The 22851-nt window shown below is 38.9% G+C and overlaps 1 pseudogene; it reads left to right on the plus strand.

Annotated features, from left to right (window-relative positions):
• Positions 1-1096: 1096 nt before the first annotated feature.
• Positions 1097-20707, plus strand: LOC129044973 (apoptosis-inducing factor 1, mitochondrial-like; annotated as a pseudogene).
• Positions 20708-22851: the final 2144 nt, after the last annotated feature.

Below are 22851 nucleotides of genomic sequence, written 5' to 3' on the forward strand. Positions count from 1 at the left end.
CACGTCCTCTAAGGGTTGCTCGAACCTAGCCTCTGTCCTTCTCTGTCTGGGGTGGGGCTGGTGGTCCTTGCAATTTTATGCAAACTGCCATTTATCTTCTTTGTTTTATTGATGTCAGGGATGTCAGCTTTGAAATGCTCACTGAAGGGGTCCTCTAAGAATCTAAAGCCTGGAGCTAATGGCAGTGCTGCACTAATGCTCTTGTGGACATGGTGAGCATTTCTCTGCGGCCCAGTTGCTGATGTTACCCGGCCAAGGTGCCTCTTTGTGGGTGGCTGAGATCAGCCACTGAGCTGGCATAATTCAGACTCCTGCAACAGGTGACAGCCTTTATCTATTTTTTTTTTTTTTTTTTTGCAATGGAGTCTCGCTCTGACCCCCAGGCTGGAGTGCAGTGGGGTGATCTTGGCTCACTGCAGTCTCTGCCTCCCAGATTCTCCTGCCTCAGCCTCCTGAATAGCTGGGATTACAGGCCCATGCTACCAGGCCTGGCTAATTTTTTTTTTTTTTTTTTGTATTTTTAGTAGAGACAAGGTTTCACCATGTTGTTCAGGCTGGTCTTGAACTCTTGACCTCGTGATCCACCTGCCTCAGCCTCCCAAAGTGCTGGGATTACAGGCTTGAGCCACCATGCCTGGCCTCCTTTATCCTTTTTTATACACTTGCATTCTGCTCTGTAAATGGTTTTTAGGATGGAAAATTAATCCTCCAGTCTCAGCATGTGTACTTGAACCATTCTCACAGTCTTCATCTCTGATTGAGATCTTTCCATCTTGCATCAGCTCCACTTCTTTTCTGGAACTCAGTCTTTTATTATTTTTGTATTTTTTGGCCAATCATTTCCCTAGGATTCTGCCAGCAGATGAGATGTAGGTCTTCTCAAAGCTTTTACAACAAGTAGGTGACTAGCTTTTTACTTCGTAATATACAATGTAGACTTTTGCAAGTATGTTGTGAATAATTAAATTGAGAGTATTCCACAATCACTGGGGAAAAAATTAAGTGTAAAAACATAAACATTGGTGGTGTTTGACCCGTTGGTCTGATGTGAATCCAAGGAAACGAAAGGAAGAGGTTCCGAGTAGCAGTTGCTGAAATGTTCTGGTGTGGAGGCCTTGTGGTGGGTGCTTTGAAGCAGAAGCTGGTGCCCTTGGTGCAGATGGTGTGTGTCTGCAGCCTGAGGCAGAGGAACTGGCTTCTAGGAAACTTGTTCCAGCACTGGCGTGTTCCTCTAGAACTCCAGATGACGTGACAAATGGCTAGCTCTGGTGCACCAGGAGGCAGAGTAGATAATTCTGTTAAGTCCTTATTGTGGGCTTATCAATAGCAGGAGCTGGTACATATGCCTGCAAAACTATAAAGGATAACCAAAAAAGATATAATGAAAGAATGCTAGGGTTAGGGCTGGCATCAGAAGAGAAGCAAAAAAGGGCCACATTATCTGCTCTAGATGGAGAGCCAGTTCCTCAAGCCAGCGTACCAAATCATGTCCCTTTCCTGCTAACTGGCGGAAGAACTGCTGTTTTTGCTGCAGCCAAAGCCACCTGGGTTCGGGATCCTGGGACCGGGGTCCTGATTATGTCTGAAGATCCTGAGCTGCCATACATGTGATCTCCTCTTTGAAAAGAACCATGGTACAAAAGTTGACAAATGGGACCTAATTAAACTAAAGAGCATCTGTACAGCAACAACAACAACAACAAACTATCAACAGAGTAAACAGCCTACTGAAAGAGAGAACATATTTGCAAACTATGCATCTAACAAAGGTCTAATATCTAGAGTCTATAAGGAACTTACACAAATTTACAAGCAATAAACAACCCCATTAAGAAAATGGGCAAAGGACATGAATAGACAGTTTTCAAAAGAAGACACGGCCAACAAGCATATGAGAAAATGCTCAACATCATTAATTATTAGAGAAATGCAAATCAAAACCACAATGAGATCCCATCTCACACCAGTCAGAATGACTATTATTAAAAAGTCAAAAAATAACAGATGCTGGTGAGATTGCTGAGAAAGGGAATGCTTATACACTGTTGGTGGGAGTGCAAATTAGTTCAGCCAGTGTGGAAAGCAGTTTGGTGATTTCTGAAAGAACTTAAAACAGAATTACCATTCAAGCCAGCAATCCTATTAATGAGTATATACCCAAAGGAATATAAACCATTCCACCATGAAGACACATGCACGTATAGGTTCATTGCAGCACTATTCACAATAGCAAAGATATGGAATCAACCCAAATGCCCATCAGTGGTAGACTGGATAAAGAAAATGTGGTACATATACATACACCATAGAGTATTACATAGCCATAAAAAGAGTGAAATCATGTCCTTTGCGGCAACATGGATGGAGCTAGAGGTCACTATCGTAAGTGAACTAACACAGGAACAGAAAACCAAATACCACATGTTCTCACTTATAAATGGGAGCTAAACATTGAGTACATATGAACAAAAAGAACAGAATAATGCACACTGGGGCCTACTTGAAGGTGGAGGGTGGGAGGAGGGTGAGGATCGAAAAACTATCGGGTACTATGTTCATTACTTGAGTGATGAAATAATCTGTACACCAAACCTCTGTGACATCCAATTTACCTGTGTAACAAACCTGCACGTGTACCCTTGAACCTAAAATAAAAGTGAAAAACAAACAAAAATTCCAAAAGAACTGTGGTTTTCAGATGACTCAGATGTCACAAAGACACTGTGATTCAGACAGTGGAATGGAAAAAGAGAGAAGCGTGTATTTCCAGCCACCTCTTTCTGTGTCTCTGCCCAGGACTTGCCTCACATTGAGAATGGTGTTGTGGCCATTCTCACCAGGTAGAAGATGGTATAGCTGAAAGTGAGAGGCAACACAGTGAAACTTAACGATGGCTCCCAAATAGCCTATGAAAACTGCTTGATTGCAACAAGAGGTCCTCCAAGAAGTCTGTCTGACATTGATGAAGCTGGATCAGAGGTGAAGAGCAGAGCAACACTCTCTAGAAAGATTGGAGACTCTAGGACTCTGGAGAAGATTTCATGGAAGTCAAGTCAATTATGGTTATCGGTGGGGGCTTGTTTGGTGGTGAACTGGCCTGTGCTCTTGGCAGAAAGGGTTGGAGCCTTGGGCACAGAAGTGATTCAACTGTTTTCTGAGAAGGGAAATATGGTAAAGGTCTTCTGCAAATCCCTCTGCAACTGAACCATGGAAAAAGTCAGACGAGAGGGGGTTAAGATGATACCCATTGCTATTGTGCAACCGGTTGGAGTCAGCAGTGGCAAGTTACTCATCCCGTTGAAAGATGGTGGGAAGGTAGAAACTGACCACATAGCAGCAGCCGTGAGCCTGAAGCCCAGTGCTGAGTTGGCCGAGAACTGGTGGGCTGGAAATAGGCCCAGATTTTGGTGGCTTCTGGGTAAATGTAGAGCTATACTCATGCCTAAACATCTGGGTGGCAGGAGATGCTGCATGCTTCTATGATATAAATCTGGGGAGGAGGCGGTTAGAGCATCATGATCATGCTTTTGTGAGCAGAAGATTGGCTGGAGAAAATATGACTGGAGCTGCTAAGCCGTACTGGCATCAGTCAGTGTGCTGGAATGATTTGAGTCCTGATGCTGGCTATGAAGCTATTGGCTCACAGTTGGTGTTTTTGCAAAAGCAGCTGTGCAAGACAACCCAAAATCTGCCAAACAGCAATCAGGAGCTGTTATCCGCTCAGAGAGTGAAACAGGGTACAAGGCCTCAGAAATTACTCTTCCTCCTAGAACCCCTGCAGTTCCAAGTCTCCTCTCCAAGGAGGAGACTACGGCAAAGGTGACATTTTTGATCCCAGGGACAAAGTGATCATGGGGCTCATGCTATATGGAACGTCTTTAACCGAATGCCGATAGCAAGGAAGACCACTGAGGATGGTGAGCAACTTGAAAATCTCAATGAAGTGGCCGAACTATTTAACATTCATGAAAACGGAAGCCCACAGTGGAATAGACAAGCCCTTCAGTGTCCCAGAGAGTGGGTTGCATGGGTAAAGGAGCATTTTTTTTTTTTTAATTCAGCAAACTTTCTCTGTGTATATAAATGTGAATAATCAAGTCTCTTGTGAATGTTTTCAACCACGTAGGCAAATTCTTAATTTTCACATCATGAAAAAATCTGATTCTCCAAAAAAAAAATTAAAGAATTAGGAGTTAGACATTAAACATTAAACAATAAAACACGAGCCAAGATGGCCAAATAGGAACAGCTCCGGTCTACAGCTCCCAGCGCGAGCGACGCAGAAGTCGGGTGCTTTCTGCATTTCCATCTGAGGTACCGTGTTCATCTCACTAGGGAGTGCCAGACAGTGGGCGCAGGTCAGTGGGTGAGTGCACCGTGAGCCAGCTGAAGCAGGGGCGAGGCATTGCCTCACTCGGGAAGCGCAAGGGGTCAGGGAGTTCCCTTTCCAGGGGTGACAGACTGGATTAAGAAAATGTGGCACATATACACCATGGAATACTATGCAGCCATAAAAAATGATGAGTTCACGTCCTTTGTAGGGACATGGATGAAATTGGAAATCATCATTCTCAGTAAACTATCACAAGAACAAAAAACCAAACACCGCATATTCTCACTCATAGGTGGGAATTGAACAATGAGAACACATGGACACAGGAAGGGGAACATCACACTTCAGGGACTGTTGTGGGGTGGGGGGAGGGGGGAGGGATAGCATTGGGAGATATACCTAATGCTAGATGACGAGTTGGTGGGTGCAGCGCACCAGCATGGCACATGTATACATATGTAACTTACCTGCACGTTGCGCACATGTACCATAGAGCCTAAAGTATAATAATAATAATAATAATAATAATAATAATAATAAAAGGAAAAAAAATTAGCAAAAAAAAATAAATAAATAAAATAGTGAAAAAAAAAAAAAACCAATAAAACACTTCACAAAAAAATGACATAGAAACTTAGGGGTGACCGAGATAACATTTCACAAGCATTTCTTGTAAACCACGTAGTTTTAGGCTTATTCCCAGGCATGTTGGAAATTTGAGTGATTCACATATAATGTCTTTAAAATGGCCATTGGCCTATTTTACTAAGAATATGTTGAATGCAGCTGTTGCCTAAAGATTGGGAAACAGATATGCATTGTGAGTGTTGTGTGAGAACCTTCCGTGGGCTTTTGAAGAAACATTGTTCCCAGCATTGACTTTACTTTTGGAATCTAGGACACAGCTGAAATTGCTTAGTGCCAATGACTGGCTGTCTCATCTGGTGTAATCTTTCTCTCAATCTTTTTTGGCCTAATAAATATTTCAGTCTCACACATTTGCCAGACTTCTGCTTTGTTTTCTTCACACTGTTTCCTTGAAGAGAACTGATAGTTCACTGGAATGAGAAAATAAAAACAAAATAACAAACTTTACTTTCTAAAACAATAGTGTTTTAGAACTAAGATTGCAGCTTAACGTGAGATAAAATAGACTTGTTCATCTAATAAACTTTGGAGCCCTTAGTATATATCCAGACGTTACCTAATTTAGCATTGAAAAACAATAATTTTTGTGTATCCTTTTGCCAGTAGATTGATAATTGGATTATTTCCAGTTTTTAGTGTTTATGAATTAAGCTGCTATAAACACTTTTACTGGTTTTTATGTGAACCTAAGTTTTTGTTTCACTTGTGTAAATACCTAGGAGTAGAATTGCTGGATTGTATGGTAAATGTATGTTTAATTTTAAGGAAACTGCAAGACTGTTTTCCAAATTGGGTGGATGTGTATTTCATATTCCTGCTAGGAATTGAAAAGAGTTCCAATTGCTCAGCATCATTTTGAGCACTTTGTATTGCCAATTTAAAATATCACAGCCCACAGCCATTTAGGCGGATCACCTAAGGTCAGGAGTTCAAGACCAGCCTGGCCAACATGCCGAAACCTCATCTCTACTAAAAAAAAACAGAAATTAGCTGGGCATGGTGGCAGGTGCCTTTACTAATCCCAGCTACTCAGGAGGCTGAGGCAGGAGAATCACTTGAGCCTGGGAGGTAAAGGTTTCAGTGAGCCGAGATTGTGCCATTGCACTCCAGCCTGGGTGACAAGAGAAAACTCCATCTCAAAAAAAAAAAAAAAGTTATAGCCATTATAATAGGTATGTAGTGATATCTCATTATGGTTTTAATTTTGATTTCTCTGATGACTAGTGACATTGAGCATCTTTTCACATGCTTATTGGCATCCATATGTCTTCGGTGAAGTGTTTGTTCAAATCTTTTGCCCATTAAATAGTTTAAAAAATGTTACTGCATTTTAAGAACTCTTTATATATCCTGGATACAGGTCCTTTATCAGATATGCTGTTTGCAAATATTGTCTCATAGTCTGTGGCTTTTCTTTTCATCTCCTGAGAGTGTCTTTCATAGAGCAGGAGTTCTTAATTTTGAAGCAAATTCATCTATATTTTTTTCTTTATGAATTGGTCTTTCGGTGTCATGCATCTTAGGGTATAACTCAGCAGCAAAAGGGAACAAACTACTAATATACAGAACAACACTAAATTAAGTGAAAGAAGCCTGCCCCCAAAGGCTACATGTTATATGATTCCGTTTATTTGGTATTTTGGAAAAGACAAAACTAGAAAGACAGAAAGTAGATCTATAGTTGCTAGGAGCTAGAGGTGGGAGTGGGGGCAGAGGAGTTGACTGTGAAGAGGAAAGGGGAATTTTTTGGGGGTAATTCTGCTATCCTATATCTTGATTGTGCTGCAGATGGCATAACTAAATGTGCTTGTCAAAACTTACAGATCTGTCCACTAAAAAGGGTGGTTTTATCGTATTCTGTGTGTTCCCCAAAACTATTTTATCTACTTCATGGGCACATTACAAAATAATTTCCAGCGTCCTTTGTAATTATGTCTGGCTGTGTAACTAAATCTTGCGAAGTTATGTGTTCCCTTCCAATACCGATCCATTAAAACCTCTTGGAAACTGCCATTCTTTCACTTCCCCCAGATTCTAGGTAGATGTACAAGATCCAGCAACAGATTCTGTGAGGTTGAGGTTCTATGGCAGGGTGCAACCATGAGATTCTATGGCAGGAGGCAACCATAAGGTTCTATGTCATTGTAGAACCACGAGGTTCTATAGTTGAGGTTTATGGCATGGTGGAATCATGAGGTTCTATAGTTGAGGTTTATGGCATAGTGGAATCATGAGGTTCTATAATTGAAGTTCTGTGGCATTGTGGAACCATGAATTTCTATAGTTGAGGTTCTGTGGCATGGTGGAATCATGAAGTTCTCTAGTTGAGGTCCTATGGCATGGTGAAAGCATGAGATTCTATAATTGAGGTTCTATGGCAGTGTGGAACCATGAGCTTCTATAATTGAGGTTCTATGGCATGGTGGAATCATGAGGTTCTACAGTTGAGGTTCTATGGCATAGTGGAACCGTAAGGTTCTATGAGGTTCTTTAGTTGAGATTCTATGGCATGGTGGAACCGTGAGGTTCTATGAGGTTCTTTAGTTGAGGTTCTATGGCATGGTGGAACCATGAGGTTCTATGAGGTTTTTTAGTTGAGGTTCTATGGCATGGTGGAACCATGAGGTTCTATGAGGTTCTTTAGTTGAGGTTCTATGGCATGGTGGAACCTCCAGGTGGAAGTTACCTGGGTCACTGTGTGACCATATCAGTTGGTGGTCATTCAACTGGATTGTAAAATGAATTAAAAAAAAAACCTTTGTTTTGTTAAGCCAACTGAAATTTATTAGGTTTGTTTGTTACAGCACTTTGTATTACTTAGCCTAAACCAAACAGGAACAAGCATTTCCTTACCTGTTAAGGCATATTAAAAGGTTGGAATTTTTGGTAGGAGGATAATGAGGTGATTCATCCATAAGGTTGGAGAGCTCCAGATATCTGTGGATGTGGCATTTGCAGTGGGATATTTTTATCTTTGGGTTTTAGGAACACTTTTGCACTTTCATTTAGGCTAGACTGTAACAAGATGTCTGATTTATATGTTGATTAATGGAAGAGGTATATTAAAATATTCTATGTTGAGAGTGTTTTTTTCTTTCTTGTTGTGTTTACATAATTTTTTGCTTTGTATTCATTGAACTTATGTTATTAGTTGCTTATAATTTTGGGACTGATAGTTGTCCATGTGTATTGAACCTTTTATCATTATGAATTGATTTATTTCTATCAATGTTCTTCATTTATAAACAAATTGTTTACTGTTAATGGAATTATACAAGCTTTCCTCAGTATTTGCTTGGCATATACATAACAGTTTTTCTTCTTTCATACTGTATATCTTTATGTTACAGATATATATTGTCTATAAACAAAATATAGCTGGATTTAGAAAACACAGTTTATAAGTTTCTTCTTTCTTAAATGGGAACATTTGCTCCATAAGTTTTTAAATTAATGTATTTGGAATACTCTTTATCATTTTATGATTTCTGTGTATTTCATCCACCGTATGATTTTAGTGAAGGAGTTAATATATAGATCAATGGAACAGAATGGGAAATCTAGAAATAAACTCATACCTATACCTACTAAATAATTTTCTACAGGATGCTAAAGCAATTTCATGGGGAAAGAAACGTCTTTTCAACAATGGTGCTGAAGCAAATGAATGTCTGTATGGAAAAAAAATAAACACCAACCCTTCCCTTGCCTTACATACAAAAATTAACTTGAGATGAAGTATAGACGTAAATGGGAAAGTTAAAAAAGTAAGACTTTTAGATGGAAACATGGGTTAAAATCTTTTGGCAACTTTGAGTAGGAAATTTTATTAGTTATTACACAAAAAGCATGACTCATAAAATAAAAAAATCGATAAATCAGATCTTATTATTATATTTTTTTGAGATGGAGTTTCACTCTTGTTGCCCAGGCTGGAGTGCAATAATGCGATCTTGGCTCACCACAACCTCCACCTCCCGGATTAAAGCGATTCTCCTGCCTTAGCCTCCCAAATAGCTGGGATTATAGGCATGCGCCACCATGCCCGGCTAATTTTGTATTTTTAGTAGAGATGGGGTTTCTCCATGTTGGTCAGGCTGGTCTGGAATTCCCGACCTCAGGTGATCTGCCCAAAGTGCTGGGATTATGGGTGTGAGCCACCACGCCTGGCCAGCACTCTTCTAATTAAAAAATAAGAAGACAAACTATCCAATTTGAAAATGGGCAAAAAATTTGGACAGATACTTTAGGAAACAATGGTCAATAAGACATGAAAACGTGCTTGACATATCAGGAAAATAAAAGTCCAAATCACAGTAAGATAACACTACATATAATTAGAATGCTTATGGTAAAATTTCTGGGAATACAAATATTGGTGAGAATTTGAAGCAACAGGAATTCTCCTACACTTCAAACTACTTTGGAAGATTGTCACATTTTGAGAAGTACACATATGCCTACCATATGATCCAGGCATTTTATTTTAGGTATAAAATGAAAACATGGATCTACACAAAGATGAATGTTAATAACTGCTTTATGCCCAATAGCCAAAAAGTGGACACAACCTAAATATCTGTGAATGGATAAGTGAAATGTTGTATATCTATACAACTGAATAGTACTCTGAAATAAAGAATGAACTACTGATTCATAATACAGCATGAATCGACCTCAGAATTATTCTAAGTAAAAGGATCAAGACACAAGAAATGGATATTGTGTGATGCCATTCATGTAAAAAAGTGCAGAAAATGCTATACTATAAAAAATATATAGCAGCAATTGTCTGGTACCAGTGGTAGAGAGTGGTAGGTAATATAAAAGCACTTGAGGTAGCTTTTGGGGTGATAAAATAGTCTGTATTTTGGTTGTGGCAATGGTTTCATGATCGTAATAATCTATCGAAGCTCACTGAATTGCACACATTAATCCAGCTTATTTTATATATACCTTAATAAATTTGATTAATTTTTTTCATTAGGTTTAGAACTCTTACACCTAATTTGTCTCAGTATGTATATAATTCCACTTTCTTTTGGTTCCCATTGTTGCACGGGATAAAATTGGCTGTCAGTCTCATTATAATTCCTTTGCGTGTGATGTCTATTTTTTCTCTTGCTTTATTTAGGATTTCTCTTTTTCATTGTTTTTTGGCAGTTTCATTATGATGTATATTTCTCTTTTTAATCTTGCTTGATATTTGTGAGGATTCCGAATTTGTGGAGAGGGATCTTCCAGAGATTTTAGGAACTTGAAGTCATTATTCCTTCAGATATTTCCTATATCATTCTTTTTCCTTTCTCCTTCTATTAAACTCCTTCATTGGACATGCTTTGGGCATTGTTATCTTCCTGTACCTTTAAAGTCATGAAAAATTCCAAAACTTAAAATTACCAAATTTAAGAATTGACTTCCTTTAAGGAATGATCTGTTTTAAATTCTCTTCTTACCTTGTTGCGTTTCTTTCCTCACTTAATTTTTGACATCTAAATATTCCTTACTTTTCTTGCTAGCTAGCTATAGACATTTAAAAAGATTAAAAATATACTTCACTTGGCATTTTAACTTGTTTTTGGTTGGAGGATTGGTTATCAAACCTGGTCTGTACTATCAGAAAATAGAATTGCATGGTACATATCACTCCATTTAAAAGCTGTATTATGATATATCTATTAATATTTAAATTATTTATTTAACAGTTCCTTAGTCACTGCAAAGCTCAAGGTCTAAAATAGTTTCTACAGGCTGAAAAAAAGTTTATAAACACAAAACACATGCAAAAATGCTGGACAGCTTTTGCTTTGATGGTATTGTATAATCTGAGGCTCATTTACAATGAGATTGCAATGAGACCTAAAACATTTTAAATTGAACAGGAGATTACATTGTTAAGAGTCCATTATTTCTTAACAATTCACTTTAGAAAATGTATCTGCATTTCAAAATGATCTCAGAATTATAAAAAGCAAAATTTGGTAGCCGTCAAGAGAACCTTTTGAGACAGTTGTGATATTGGAAGGAAAAGGAACAATTCATTTCTTTTCTCTAGGTTGGTGAAATAATATTTCAGAAATGACAGATCTTACAGATCAAAAGCTTTAACTTTATTATTATTCAACTCATATCAATGTTAAGCCTGTATTCAACAGCCCAGTTATTCTTAATATTTTGGAATTTGATACCTAGTTTGACTTTATTATCCATTTTACTTTATTTTAACACCTTTGAATTTCAGATCCTGTGGTGATGTTAACCGGGTTTGAGCACTAGCATTCCTAATGTGCATTGAACACATCCTGTCTTATGCTTATTTATGCCAGTTTTAGCGGTTTTCCAAATCTCTAAGGTAAATTACTGTACTTCTAGCTTATACAATTGATCACACAGACACACAAAAACAAATATGTCAATGAAATACGCATTCACATTTCAGTGCTTATTTTTAGTCCAGAAATATTTATATAAATATTTTAAGTGAACTAATTTATATCTCTGTATTATTTTTATTACTGATATCAGTGTCCTAAATGTGACTGTTGTTTAACGTTTATTAAGAAGAAGGAGACCTTGAATTTACATCTCATTGTGTGTTGTTCTAGAAGAGATTCTTTTTTTGGATAAAATATCTCTAAGTTGTCACCTTTTCCAATGCATTCTAAAGTTTGTTATTTCTGTATTCATATTTTAGATGCATAATTTTATGTCACGCTATAGTTGTGAAAAAGTATTATTTTATAAGCACTACTTTAAATTTCTAAACAGAATATCAACGGGAAACTTTAGAGCAGTGTTGAATTGTGAAAGGAACATGGACTTATATCAGGCTCTAATTTTAAAAAGTGTCCATTAATTTAATAAACATTGCTTTAAGTTTCTGAACAAAAAATGATATGGAAGATAGAGAACAATATTGGATATTGTAGAATGAACACAGTTTTGAGGTTTGAGTGTGGCTGTACTCTTCACTGGCTATGTCCACACCAGAAAAAGTATTTTACAAATATTCAATAGCTCGAAGCTAGAATGAGTTGAATATTATCTACCCACCCGAGTTATAATGCATTTCTATTAAGTATAATATGTATGATGACTATTACATAGGTACTAAAAAATGAACTTTACTATTTTTGGGTCAACTCTGCAGATTTATTTATTTATCTGCAGTTCAAATTTATTTAATTTATGGGGCAAGGGTTATAAGACTCTACAACCTATGCTTAAAGCTGTATAATACAGCTGGTGGTTAGAACATTTAGTGGCAGTTTCTAAAGGTCTGCACTGAGAAATGCTAATTTCAAGGTCTTCCTTTCTTTATTCCATTTACTCCCGGTGGATGACAATCAAGGAACATCATGCAATCCACAGAGCTGTGAACAATGAGGAAAGAAACCTCTGCAGCTTAGAGGCAGCAGTCTATCACCCTTTTGTCAGAGAACCTTTGTAGAAGAGTGAATGTTTTTTGCCCTTTGAAAATCTCTGTTTCTGCAAGATGCCATGCTAGGCACTGTACACAATTAAAATGAGTTCCCATCTGCAAGGAATTTGCAACCATAGACAGCACAGTGAAGACAGGTGTTAACTTGAAGGCTGTACACAAACAGTGAATTCTCAAGTCTCCTCCCCTTCCCTCTCCTAGGCACTGTACACAATTAAAATAGCAGAGTTCCCATCTCCGAGGGATTTGCAACCATAGACAGCACAGTGAAGACAGGTGTTAACTTGAAGGCAGCACACAAACAGTGAATTCTCCCCTCCCCTCCCCTCCCCTCCCCTCCTCTCCCCTCTTTCTCCTCTGACAGAGTCTCATTCTGTTACCCAGGCTGGAGTGCAGTGGTGAGATCTCGGCTCACTGCAACCTCTGCCTGTAGGGTTCAAACGATTCTTGTGCCTCAGCCTCCCGAGTAGTTGGGACTACAGGCAAGTGCCACCACACCCAGCTAATTTTTGTATTATTAGTAAAGATGGGGTTTCACCATGTTGGCCAGGCTGGTCTTGAACTCCTGACCTCAGGTGATCCTCCTGCCTCTGCCTCCCAAAGTGCTGGGATTATAGGCATGAGCCACTGCACCTGGTCAAGATCCTTGTATTTTTAGTATTTTTCTAAGCATCACTGAAACATGATTTCTGTTTGAAGCAGCCCATTATTTTCTGTGAAATAAACCAGAACATCAAAAAGCTATGCAGTACTCCATATTGATTTTTTTTTTTTTTTGAGACAGAGTCTCACTCCATCACCCAGGTTGGAGTGCAGCGGCATGATCTCTGCTCACTGCAATGTCTGCCCCCTGGGTTCAAGGGAGTCTCCTGCCTCAGCCGCCAAAGTAGCTGGGATTACAGGTACCCACCACTACGCCCAGCTAATTTTTGTATTTTTAGTAGAGATGGGGTTTCATGATGTTGACCAGGCTGGTCTTGAAGTCCTGACCTCAAGTGATCCGCCTGCCTCAGCCTCCCAAAGTGCTTGGATTACAGGCGTGAGCCATCATGCCTAGCTTGATTTGGTTTGTTCCACAAATTCCTTCTAAATTTCTTTTGCATCTGCCCCTCCAGTTAATTTCATTGTTGGATGCATATATTTTTGTAATGCAACCCATTCTTGCATTTATTTTAGGGAGGCAATTGAAGTTGTCACGTACTGTACAACACAGTGGCCCTTGAATGAAGATCCAAGACACATATGGAAATTAAAGATTTAATTATCACTCCTTTGGAGGATTTGTTGGCCATCAGCAACTTGGGCTTAACTTGGGTCCAATTTTATAATTTTAGTAAATTATAATAATATCTATAATTATATACTAGTGCTTGGTCTTATTGTTCAGATATAGCCATAGTTTTTCTTGTTTAATTTTTGTGTTTGTTTTTTATTTTGTTGAATTAATTTTGTCTTTCATCAGTATTTGTTAGTTCCTCATTTTTTTTGTGTCTTTCTGTGTATGTAAATAGGTAATTCCTCTAAATAACATTTCTTTTATTATCAACATTCTGTCGGTGCTGGTTTACTCTTTGTATTAATTCCTGACAAATTTTTCAGTATAATACTCAGGGTAATATTTTTAACATATTAAAAAGAATTAAGGAGGAAGAGAAATTGGAAGTATGTAAAGATGGGAAAGCTTAATAGTTGTAGCTATTTGGGAAGACAGTGATGTGAAGGAAATAACTATTACCTACTTACATAAAATTCAGTGTTCCTTATAGTTTCAAAGAGCTAGTCTTTTAAGAAAAAATTGCCATTTTTTAAAAAAATAAAAATATTATACATCCCCAAAGAGAAAATTTCTGAGGTTATAAATCACAATGCTTACAATTGAGTACTTTGTGAATCCCCTAACTTCCTTCCCCACAAATAAGCAATTTTTTTCTACCGTTTAGATAATCAAAATATGCTTTGCTTCTGGGGATTGATGAAACTGCCATTTAATTAAAGAATAGTTTTTAAACCAAATTTCATTTGATCACTTCCCTTAAGCATAATACTTGACTAGTGTGTCCCTCATGGAACTCTTTTAGTATTCTCACTGCTTGAAGAAAATCTTAGCTATAGTTTGAAGTCATCAAAAATTTATTAATATTTATTAATTTTTTAGTTATGTATCACCTTTTCTTAGGTGATCTACCACGGGGGTATGCAGTTAATTACTCTATTGTCTTTGAAATTTTTTTTTTTTTTTTTTTTGAGATGGAGTTTTGCTCTTGTTGCTCAGTCTGGAGTGTAGTGGTGTAATCTCGGCTCACCGCAACATCCGCCTCCCGAGTTCAAGCGATTCTCCTGGCTCAGCCTCCCGAGTAGCTGGGATTACAGGCATGTGCCACCGTGCCTGGCTAATTTTGTATTTTTAGTAGAGACGGGGTTTCTCCATGTTGGTCAGGCTGATCTCCAACTCCCGACCTCAGGTGATCGGCCCGCGTTGGCCTCCCAAAGTGCTGGGACTACAGGTATGAGTCACCGCACCTGGCCCAAAATTCTTTATTTGGTGTCCATTCTGTCCTGGTTTTCCCTTACCTCACTGGCTTTCCTTTCTAATTTACCTGCTTGGTACTTAAAAAAAAAAAAAAAAAACCCCAAAAACCTCCCTAGCCTTTGAAAACTGGAATACTCCTTGGGTGCTTTTCTTCAGACCAGCTCCCTAAGAGATCTTACATGGTCTTGTGGCTTAAAAATATTATGTTGACAACTTCAAAATTTATATCTCCAGACCTTGCCCCTAAACTGCAGTCTTGTATATGATATCTGCAGCTGGATCTCAAATCTTTCACTCTTTTTTTTTTTCTCTTTTGAGACGGAGTCTTGCTCTCTCGCCGAGGCTGGAGTGCAGTGGCGTTATCTCGGCTCACTGCAACCTCCACCTCCCAGGTTCAAGTGATCTCCTGCCTGAGCCTTCCGAGTAGCTGGGATTACAGGCATGTGCCACCATGACTGGCTAATTTTTTTTGTGTATGTATTTTTAGTAGAGATGGGGTTTCACCATGTTGGCCAGGCTGGTCTCAAACTCCTGACCTCAAGTGATCTGGCCGCCTCAGCTTCCCAAATTGCTGGAATTACAGGCGTGAGCCACTACGTTTGGTCAACCCTTCCATTTCTTAAACTTAGTTTCCAATTATTTCCAAAGCTGGATCCTCTCAGAATCTTCCCCAAGTCAGGTAAATGCAGATAGTTGTCGAAGCCAAAAATCTTGGAGTTATCTTCAATTCCACTTTTGATTTCACATCCCGAGTACAATCTGTCAGTCTTCCTATTGGTTCATTTTCAAGATATGTCAAAAATCTGACTGATAACTATTGTTATCACTCTGATCCAGACCATCACCGTATTAGACTTGGATAATAGCAATAGCCTCCTATGTTAGTCATGACACTAACTGCTTAGCAAACAACTCCAAAATCTCAGAGTTTTAGTGCAATAAATGTTTATCATTTTCTCACATGACAGTGAGTAGGTGAAGGAGCTCTGATCCACATGGCCATTCAGGGTCCCAGAATTCTTCCATATAGTGGATCTACCTTTCTTTACAACATGGAATTAATTCCATATTGGATTCTCTGCATCTGGCAGAGAGTGTGTATGTGTTTTCTCATGGGTCGGGACTGGAAGTAGTGTAGCATCATTTCTGACTACTTCTTTTTGGCGAGAAGTCAGTTGCATAGTCCTATCTAGCAAGGGAAACTGGGAAATAGCATGTAGCTATGTATTAAGGGAAGCAATAAAATTATTTGATGAACACATAGCAGTCATATGATCCTGTTAAAATGTAAGAATCAAATTGCTTTATTGTTTAATACTTTCCAATGTTTTCCTTCTCTCTCTCTCTAAAAACAAAACAAAACAAAACAAAAAAACAAACAAAAAAAAGAAACAACTCAACATGTATAGTGGGTTATGGAGCCCGGCATGTTCTTTGACTTTATTTCCTACTTTTCTTCCCCTTGTTCTCTCCTCTCCAGTCAAACTGGCTTCTTTTTAATTTTTTTTTGATTTTTAATGTTTGTGGGTACATAGTAGGTGTATATATTTATGGTATACATGAGCTGTTTTGATACAGGCATGCAATATGTAACAGTCATATCATGGAAAATGGGGTATCCATCCCCTTAAGCATTTATCCTTTGAGTTACAAACAATCCAATTATACTCTTCATCATTTTAAAATGTACAATTAAATTATTATTGACTATAGTCACCCTGTTGTGCTATCAAATCATAGGTATTATTCATTCTTTCTATTTTTTTTTTTTTGTACTCATTAACCATCCCCACCTGCTCTCCACCCTCCCACTACCCTTCTTAGCCTCTGGTAACCATCATTCGTCTCTCTATCTCCATGACTTCAATTGTTTTGATTTTTAGATCCCACAAATAAGTGGGAACATGTGATGTTTGCCTTTCTGTGCCTGGCTTATTTCACTTAACATAATGATCTTCCGCTCTATCCATGTTGTTGCAAATGACAGGATCTGGTTGTTTTTTGTTTTATTTTTTGTTTGTTTTTTGGTTTGTTTGTTTTACACACTGGCTTCTACGATGGTCTTTGAATGTGCCAGGCATGCTCCCACCTCAGGGCCTGTACACTGGCTGTTTCTGCTCCCTGTAGTATGTTTCTTCTAGATAGCTGCATGGCCTTCTGCCTTACTATCTTCATATCTTGGTTCAAATACCACTTCTCAGTGAGTTCATGTCTGTTCACCCGAGTTAAAATTGCAACCAGCACTCTCAGTCATTTTTTTTTTTTTTTTTTTTTGAGATGGAGTTTTGCTCTTGTTGCCGAGGCTGGAGTGCAATGGTGCATGCGAACTTGGCTCACTTCAACCTCCGCCTCCTGGCTTCAAGCTATTCTCCTGCCTCAGCCTCCCAAGTAGCTAGGATTATAGGCATGCACTACCACACCTGGCTAATTGTGTATTTTTAGTAGAGACGGAGTTGCACTATGTTGGTCAGGCTGGTCTTGAACTCCTGACCTCAAGTGATCCACTGGCCTTGGCCTCCCAAAGTGCGGAGATTACAAGTGTGAGCCACCGCACCTGGCCACTCTCAGTAATTGTTATCCTGCTTCTCTGCTTAATTTTTTCTAGGCATTATCATGTGCTGTCATATGATTTATTTATTTTGTGTATCGTTTTTCTCCTCAGACTAGAATGTGAGCTCCAACAAGGTAGGGATTTTGTTTGTTGTGTTCACCACTGTATCCTCTACCCTAGGAATAGTACCTGTCATTTAGTAGGTACTAAATAATAATTATAGTAAATAGGATTACAAACTTGTATAATAATGACTTGTCAAGTGAATGAATTCTTTATTCTCAAGAACTTAAAAATCAAGCTAGGAAGAGAGAGAGACAACTGTAATGTATCACTACAGGAGAAAGATGTCAAGAGTCATAGAAACAAAGGAAAGACTGATTTGTCTCTGCCTAGAATCCGTCAGATACCACAATGGGCACAATGTTTATCTGGGCATTGAAGAACGAGACAGTGTTTTCTAGGTTTTGAGGAGAGAGCCTTTCTAGGGAGAAAAATGTCACAAACAAAGGCTTGAAAGCAGGAGTATTGTGACATTTGGGAAACAACTGAGAAATCTGAGGAGACTGCAGATAAATATGTGTGCCTATATTTAAGAATGGGGAAATTAGGTTGAAATACTAAGTTAGTCCAAAAGTGTCTAGCACTATAACAAATTTGGATTTCATGCTGCTGGCAGTGGAGAAACTTTGCAGTCCTTAGTAGGATTATGCTGAGTCCAGGTGTATACATATGAAAAATAGACTTGGTGAAGAGTGCAGGAAGACTGAAGGGCAAGTGGCCTGGAACTCAGGTGAGAGGCTATTCTGATACCCACAACAGAAATGAATACTTGATCTAAAATAGTGTTAGATATGAGTTCTAAATTTCTTTTCAAATAATCAATGTTAGTGTGTTCAATTCTTTGCCTTCTACTTTTAAACTTAACTTCCTCATAAAGCAACCTTTTTTGATTACCTGCTCTACGTTGACTCATTTCAATCACCTACTCCACCCTGACTCATTCCGATTACCTGCTCCACCCTGACTCATTCCGATTACCTGCTCCACCCTGACTCATTCTGATTACCTACTCCACCCTGACTCATTGCTTGCTCTGTCGTAACCATTTTTCCAGCCAAACCACTCACCCTGTCACTGTCTTTAAATTAGCTGATCGAAATTAGTTTAGCCTGTGTGGTCTAACCCTAGCCAATAGGGGAATGACACAGCAGCAGGGGCCATGTGCATCAGGGATAAGAACACTTTCCCCTCCCTTGTCCAAGTGTGCGCTCACCATTGCTCCATCTGTAAGGGCGTACCCTTCTATAGAAGTACCTTGCCTTGCTGAGAATTAAAAAGAAAATTTTATATTCGAGTGCTATTTCTTTCATGGCACTGAAACTTTATATATAACAATAAGATATTAAAAAAGGGCTCATATGGATAAATCTAATCTACCTGACCTAAGATATTCAACAAGGGGACATGTGGGGATTATGGGAGCTACAATTCAAGACGAGATTTTGATACAGGAGCTAAAAAGAAATTATTTAAGCAGTTAGTAAAGGTAAGAGATCCTCAGGAAGGCTACCTTTTTAACAAAAAGCAGCCCCCAAATAATTTCTTTTCTAACAAAGAGCAGACTGAAAAATCAAGCTGCAGACATGGAAAAGCAAGCTAGAAGCTTGCACTGGTAAATGCCAGCAGCTGTGTCAATAGGAAAAGGCTACCTGGGGGCTAGGCATGTTCACCATGGTGGCTGCATCTTCCCTTTTCTTTGTCAACCACGTGTACAGTAAAGAGGCAGGCAGAATGGCACTGACCAGGTAGAGAATCCACTGGCATAATAAAAGATTGGGATGGGGTGGCTAGCTTCTTTGTGTGCTATGTAAATGGAACACCTGGTCTGACTAATCTTTTGGACCCTGTGTAAATCAGACAGTGCCTCCTCAAGCCCACCTATAAAACCCCATACAACCATGGAATAGGAAGACCCACTTGGGAACCCCTCTCTTTCTGCAGGAGAGAGAGCTTTTCTCTTTTCTCTCGCCTGCTAATCCTCTGCTCTTAAACTCACTTCTTGTGTGTCCCTGTGCTTGATTTCCTTGGTGTGAGATGACGAACCTCGGGTATTTCCCCACACAATGACGCCACTTCACCATGGGTAGGGACACAGCCAAACCACATCAAAGGAAGAGACTGATGGCTCTCTCTCTTTCTGTGGGGCAGCCTGAAGTTATAAGACACACTCCTCTTTATGCGATGCTGCTGAGGAGAACAAGCCCCAAGCTCAGGCTAGCCTGCCAGAAGACAAAACACCATCAAGTTGCCCCAGCTGAGTACATTAGATCATTCAGTCCCTAGCTGACCTGCCAGCTGATGAAAGAAGCATGGGCAAGTCCACAGATCAGTGGTGCTTGGTCCAGATAAGCAGAGCTTCTCAAAATTCCATAGATTCAAAGTTTTGGAGTAGTTTGTTACTCATCAGTAGTTAATGGATACAAATATCTTAAAAATTTACGATACTTATGAACATAATATTAACAATGAGAAAAGAAATAACCTGCATAACCAAAACAACTACAGTTAAAAGTGTATAATTCTGTTTGAAAAAAAGATATTCAACAAGGGCTCATATGGACAAATCTAATTAGTCATGAAGATATAATCTAAATTGCTTGCCTGTCTCTAAATGATAGTGGAAAGAACCCTGTCCAAATGTGGCTACCCTTTAGAACTTAGAGATCGTGGGATTATTGGCTTTGGCTTAAATTTAGCATTATACCTCTCCATCCATGTAGAAACTGTTTCTAATACTTTCCATGGCCATTAGAACAAGGTCTTTAAAGTTTGAATCTCCAGCAGTTTATTGTGAAGATATTTTATGAACAACAACAAAAAAAAGACATGGACATTTACATGACTAAATGTTGACAAATGGTTTGGTTTTGAATTTGATCCTAATTCGTCAGACCTATTTAGCCTTTCTCAAACAAGCTTCATCATCTACAAATGGTTTATGTCACAATTGACTTTATTCTGTGCAATTTAAAAAGTATTTATTAAATATGATCTTCACATTGTAAGGTACTACAAGCATACAAACATGACTCATATGCAGAGAAAAGCATTCGAGTCAGTGCCTATCTGTCACTGGACCATTCCAGTCATCCCCATAATCAAGTGACAATAGAACTTGAGGGCCTTGAATATAATGCTTAATAGGATTGCTTCTCTGGCAAGAAGACGTTCATGCTTATATTAACTTTCTAAATCTGAATTGAATGGTTTCCAAAAGATGGTCCTTTAATTTTTGTTGTTCCTAAATGTTCTGCATTTTAAAATTTAGCAGTAATGTGATATTGGATATTCTAAGTTGTGTGCTTGTGTATGTGTGCGCTTATGTCATGGGTATGGGGCTGATGAGTAACTAGGCTTTGACCAAGTAGGTATTAAGAAATCAAGACCATCCATCAGTTTTTAAGTGACATAATATGCTTATCCTGAGAGATAGTATAAAATCCAGAAAAATTCTTGTTTTTTTTTTTTTTTTTTTTTTAGTGATAAAATCTGTTTCTTAACACTTTCTTTCTTTTCTCTTCTTTTTCTTTTTTTTTTTGAGACAGAGTCTTGCTCTGTCACTTAGGCGGGAGTACAGTGGTGTGATCTTGGCTCACTGCAACCTCTGTCTCCTGGGTTCAAGTGATTCTCCTGCCTCAGCCTCCCAAGTAGCTGGGATTACAAGTGCATACCACCATGCCCAGCTAATTTTTGTATTTTTAGTAGAGATGGGGTTTCAGCATGTTGGTCAAGTTGGTCTCAAACTCCTGACCTCATGTGATTCTCCTGCCTCAGCCTCCCGCGTAGTTGGGATGATAGGCATGCACCACCACGCCTGGCTAAATTTTGTATTTGTAGTAGAGACAGGGTTTCACCATATTGGCCAGGGTGGTCTCGAACTCCCGACCTCGTGTGATCCTCCCACTTTGGCCTCCCAAAGTGCTGGGGTTACAGGCATAAGCCACCACACCTGACCCTGTTTCTTAATAACACTTTCTCATTAACCATATCTATATATTAATAGGGAAGAAATCTCAAAGCCCAAGTTTACCAGAAATTGCACATTTAAAACATCTTCTACTGTAAAACATCATAGTATAAAAACCATGCCCTTTCTTAGCCCTGGGGAAATTGGTGATCTAAAGTGTCTGAGCCTGGATTATAACCCCACTGTTGAGTTCATTTCACACTGAGTAGTAGAACTCGATAAAAATATACTTGACTAAATTCTGGGCATTGAGGATTATTTTATTTTTGTGGGTGTTCTTAGCTTCACTGGACTAAGAAATAACCTTGTTCTGGGAGTGTAAATAACTGTCTTCTCATAGCCGCCTCATCCTTTCTCAGCTTCTGTGCTGGGTTCTCATTCTTCCTCTGGCTTTCCCAGCACAAGTGAAATACCCTGAAATAAGAAACTTCCTTTGGAATCCTGACCTTAGCAGTCACCATCACCACATAGCAAACTACTGCAGATGTTTCTCTTTCCTTTTTGTCTTTGTATAATCATTACATTGAAGAGGCTTTGCATCCTATTGGGTTCTCACTTTTGGTTTTATTTGGGAGGAAATTATATGGCTTTAGAAAGTTAAGTAGAGCATTTTTTCCCAGTGTTATAAGCCTTCTGAAGAAATATAACAGCATGGGAGGCATACTTACAGCATTTTAGAGTAGAGCCTAAACAAATAAAAAAATACTCTCCATAGGAAAATGAAATAGGACATTGTTTAATAGTTGTTACTTTAAGAGAAAATACTGGAGTTTTGTATTTTGTGTGAAACATTTTTTTAAATTTAATGTAATTTTTTTTTTTTTTAAGAGACAGGGTCTTGCCCTGTCGTCCAGGCTGGATTGCAGTGGGGCTATCTTGGCTCACTGCAACCTTGACCTCTCAGGCTCAAGTGATCCTCCCACCTCAGCCTCCTGAGTAGCTGGGGCCACAGGCATGCACCACCATGCATGGCTAATTTTTGTATATTTTGTGGAGACCGGTTTTTGCCATATTGTCCAGGCTGGTCTCGAACTCCTGGGCTCAAACGATTTCATTGCCTTGGCCTCCCAAAGTGCTGGGATTATAGGTGTGAGCCACTGCACCTGGCTTATATTCTGTTTCGAGACGACTTTTGATATTTCCAACAAAAATGGTAACATCACAGCAGCAATCATTTGTGTGGAAGGGTGAGCCGATGATCACCAGGGAAGCTGGTAAGTCCTAATCCGGGCAGGTTCAAGAATTAGGCTGTGATGAGGGTTGAAGCAAATAAATCTGAAGGAGCTTATTAATAAAGCAAGAGATCCTGTAGACTACA

The sequence above is a fragment of the Pongo pygmaeus genome, chromosome 8 (assembly GCF_028885625.2).
Source record: "Pongo pygmaeus isolate AG05252 chromosome 8, NHGRI_mPonPyg2-v2.0_pri, whole genome shotgun sequence".
Classification (NCBI taxonomy): Eukaryota; Metazoa; Chordata; class Mammalia; order Primates; family Hominidae; genus Pongo; species Pongo pygmaeus.